Genomic DNA, 5,061 nt, shown 5'->3' on the forward strand with positions numbered 1-5,061 from the left:
AAAACCAATCAGAAGGGTGCAACAATGAATGAATGGAATCCCAAAATCTCTGTAGATGTTCATTGAAATGAAAAATAAACAACCTAAATTAAAAAACAAAACAAAACAAAAAAACCCAAAACCAATCAGGACCTGGAGGATGGGCCTGTGTATTTAAAACTTGGTTGGGCCCTTAGGCCTGCAGCCCTTGGGTCTGGTGAGAATTGTGTTTGCAATGAATATTCTTCAAAGCGGTAGAGCACTGATCTGTCAATTTGCTGTACTGAGGTATCTTGGGGTTGCTGTGATGCTGAACATTGTGCCACTGGTGTGTCAAATGCCATAATGGTTATCGATGGTGAATAATATTTTGTGGAGTTCCAAGAATAAAACAGGCTTAAAAGCAGGAGTGGCATCCACTTTCTAAATAGCATGCCTCCAGAAACTTTATGAACTTAGAAAATGACAGTAGTTATAGAGAAGGGTTCAAGCACTTAACAACAGGGCTGTTTTGAGAAACATGTTGTTTTACTTAACTAGCAATGATATAACAGAGGTATTTCTACTGACTAGTTTCAAGAAGCATATATTTTCTCACAATTTGTAAGCAAATTCAGAATTCCAGCTCTAACAGAAGACGTATCTATTAGTCAATTCTGAAAGAAGATCCATGTCTCCTTTAGTATCTGTATATCTGATAGTTCTTACAGATCCTGCCATCAAAACAATTGTCGCTATCATCATTTTCTCCTTGTTTGCTACTCTTTGACGTCTTATGAGGAAAAAAGATAGTGAAGTTACATCCCAGGAAAACTGGGATAGGGGCATTTTATTCCACTCTTAATCTTTTGAAGATTATTTGGTTTATCAAGCAATGTAGATCTTTACTAACCTTCCACATTACATAACTATATACACATGTTTTTTTTGGGAGGCAATTAAATTCATTGCACGTCAGATTCTTGGGAGGAAGACAGAAAAACAGGTAAGCTTGGAGCCACTAGCTCTGTGGAAAAATATAGATATGCTAAAAAACAAAACAAAACAAAACAAAACAACAAACAAAAAACACACAAAAAACACCAAAACAAACCAACAACACAATGGTAGTCACTTTGAAAGACCAAATCCAGGACAGATTGAAAATTAAGATGTATAATTAGTCTTCTCAGATCATAATCTGTTAAACGCGATTGTTGTTCTTAGGTGTTGTTGAGTCGAGTATAACTCATAACGACTATGTGAACAACATATCTGAACCCCGTCCTATCCTGTTCCATTTTCACACTTCCTGATAACTAAAGACCATAGTGCAGTCACCATGCCAATCCACCTGGTTGAGAGTCTTCCTCTCCTTTGTTGACTCTTCCAAGCATCTTGTCTTTCTCCAAGGAATAGCTCCTCCTAGCAACATACCTGAAATATGTGAGGCAAATATGATTGTCTCCAGAGAGTACTCTGACTGCAACTTGTCCAAGAAAAATTTGTTTGTTCTTTTGGCTGTCCTCCCTCTCATATGCATAGTAAGTGATGAGAAAGACCATGGCCTGAATGAGACAAACCTTAGTCCTTAAATTGACATCATTACTCCTCAATAATTTGGAGAGGCCTTTAACTGCAGATTTTCCCAGAACAATGTGTCTCCTTATTTTCTGACTACTTTTAACCAAGGGTGTTAATTGTAGATCCAGATAAGATGAAGTTGTTGACAGTTTCAATCTCTTCTCCATCTATCATGATGTTGCCTTTTGGTCCAGTGGTAAGAATCAGTTTTCTTGACAATACGATGCAATCCATATTGAAGGCTGTATTCCTTGATCTTCTGCAATAAGTGCTTCAAGTCCTCATCTACATAACACAGTTTCCCTACAATCCTGATGTCACATTCCTCTTCATAGAGTCTAGTCTCAAATAATTTGCTCAGCATACTTATTGAATATATATGGAGAGAGACACATTCTCTTCTTAATTTTAAATCATGCAGTGTTTCACTGCTCTGTAATTCAACATCTTCCTGGTCTAGGTATACGTTTCTTAGGAACACGATTAAGTACTCTGGGATTCCTAATCTTCTCAATATCAACCACAATTTATTACGAGCCACACAGTCATATGCCTTTGCATAATCAATAAAACACAAATAAATATTCTTCTGGTATCCATGGTCTTTGCAATAAGTTGTTATGTGTCAGAGAGATGAACAACAACTAGGGATGATAGAAGGAGAATTTATGCCTTTGAGCTGTGGTGTTGGAGAAGAGTATTGAATATACCATGCACTACTAAGAGAATGAACAGGTTCATCCTGGAGAGGGTTAAAACTAGGCTGTTCCTTGGAGGCAAGGATTCTGAAGCTTCATCTGACATACTTTGGACATGTTGCAAGGAGGGACCAGTCCTTGGAGAGGGAGGAAGTAGTGCTTGGGAGGGTGGAGGGACAACGCAGGAGAGGAAGACGCTCTGTAAGATGGATTGATTCAGTAACTGGGGTAATGGGTATAGATGTGTCAGAGACAGTGAGATTGGAACAGGCTAAAGGAGGGTGTAGTGCTATAATAGGTTGCTATGAGTCAGAGGCTACTTGACTGCACATAACAGCAAAAAAAAAAAAAAAACAACAACAGCATTCTGCACTTTCAGCCAGGATCCATCTGACATCAGTAATGATTCCCCTCATGTCATGACCTATTCTAAATCCTACTTGAACTTCTGGAAGTTCCTTCTCTGGGTACTTTTCAAGCCATTTTTAAAAGATTTTCAGCAGTATTTTGCTTGCATATGATATTAATTATATTGTTTGTCAGTTTCTTTCTTGGGAATGGGAACAAATATGGACCTTTTTCAATCTGTTGACCAGAGAGCTGTCCTCCAAATGTCATGGCATAGACTGGTGAGTGCATCCAAGGCTGTGTCTGCTTGTTGATTGAAATTAGTCAATTTGTATTCCATTGATTCCTGGGGCCTTATTTTTGCCAATGCCTTCAATGCAGCTTCCACTTCTTTATCCCTTACCATTTGCTCCAGCTTATATGGTACTTCCTGAAATTTTTCAGTTTCAACCTGTACTTTTTGGTACAGTGATTCTGTGTATTCCCTCCATCTTCTTTTGATGGTTTTGGGTCACTCAATATATTGTCCATACTGTTTTTGTTGTTAAGTGCCTCCAACTCATAACAACCCTATGCACAACAGCTCTGAACCCTGCTCTCTCCTGAACAAATTTGATCATCACTTATACACCGATTTCTATTATCCTAGTTACTGAATCAATCCATTTCATCTAGGGTTTTCTTCTCTTGTGCTGTCTGTCCACCCTTCCAAACATGATGTCCCCCTCTAAGGACTGTTCCTTCTTTGAAATATGCCCTGATTATGTCAAATGGAGCTCCAAAATCCTTACTTCAAAGGAGCAGTCTGGTTTCATAGCATCTTTCAATACTGAGACTTGAGGCTTAAATTTGTTTCTTCAGTTCTTTCAGCTTGAGAAACGCAGAAGAGTTCTTCCCTCCCCATCCCCCAATTCCAGCTCTCTGTGTATTCCATTATAGTACTTTTGTTTCTCCTCTCAAGTTGCCCTTTCAAATCCATTCAGCTCTTTTACTTCAGTATGTTTCCCCTTTGTTTTGGCTTTTCGATACTCCAATACAATTTTTAGAGTCTGTTCTGACATCCATTTTGGTTTTTTTTTCTCTTTCTCATCTGTTTTTGCAATGACCTTTTGCTTTCTTTATGAATAATATCCTTGTCATTCCACAACTCATCTGGTCTTTTATTATTGAAATTCAGTGCTACAAACCTGTTCCTAAGATGATTTTGAAATGCAAGTGGCATAGATTTAAGATCATATCTTGATTCTCATGGACTTATTTTAATATTCTTTGCCTTCAATTTAAACTTTCATGTGAGTAATCATCTGACCACAGTCCAACTTTGGTCTAGTTTTGACTGCCAATAATTAGCTTCTCCAGTGATTTTAATTTTCAGTTTCTCCAATCAGATTGATTGCTATGCAGCACATCAGGTGAGATCCATGTGTAAAGTTATTATTTATGTCTTTTTTAAGAGTTGTTTTCAATGACTAAGTCATTAAAAATAAAAACCTCAGTCATTCTATTTCCAGCCTCTTTTCTATTACCAAGCCCATATTTTCCAACTACTATTCCTACTTCAATATTTCCAACTTTTGTATTCCAGTCACCTATTACCATTATCATTAACATATCTTGACTGCAGGTTTGGTCAATTTGGACTGCAATATTTGGTAAAAAATCTTAATTTCTTCCTCTTTGTCTCTAGATGTAACAGGATATATTTGAATGAGTGCATGGATATTCTTTCACTCACAACATTGCATTTCAGGATAGAACTTGAAACTTACTTTTTGGACTATGAATGCAACAGAATTCTTCCTCTGTTTTTCATTGCCAGTATAGTATACCAAATGTTTATGTGATTCATAGTGGCCAAAGCTGGTCAATCTCATCTCATCTCATTAATTCCTAGTGTGTCAATGTTTGTGTATTCCATGTCATTTTTAACAATTTCCACTTTTCTAACATTCAAGCGGCACACATTCCATGTTCCAATTATTAAACTATGTTTATAATTGTTTTTTCTCATTTCAACTGACTTCCAATCTGTGCTCTACCTCTAAACTATTAATACTGTACTTATTCCTCTAGTGTTCACAGGGTTTTCATTAGCCTGGTATTTAACAAGTGGATAAAAGTGGATAGTTGCATCCTTGCTTCTTTGTTATTGATAATGTATACCATAAAGTCAGAATTGACTGATAGCTGACCCTTAGGCTGGTTTTCAGAGGTAGTAATCCCATGGGAGGAGATTGTCCATCCTTTTTGAGTGGATCAGCTGGAGTCTCAAACTGTGTGCCTTAGGGATTACATCCTAGCTTCTTGCTAGTAGGGCACCAGAGCTCCTATACTAATTCCTAGTCTGTATTAATCTGGGAACTCTACTAATACCTGTCCACTATGAGTAACTCTTGTGGCATTGACACACCAATGTCACTACTTTTAGTATCATAGCAACCCACAAGTTATCTTAGTACAGCAAACTGACAGA

Source organism: Elephantulus edwardii, unplaced genomic scaffold (genome assembly GCF_000299155.1).
Source record: "Elephantulus edwardii isolate Elephantulus edwardi_28Jun2011 unplaced genomic scaffold, EleEdw1.0 scaffold00070, whole genome shotgun sequence".
NCBI classification, from domain to species: Eukaryota; Metazoa; Chordata; class Mammalia; order Macroscelidea; family Macroscelididae; genus Elephantulus; species Elephantulus edwardii.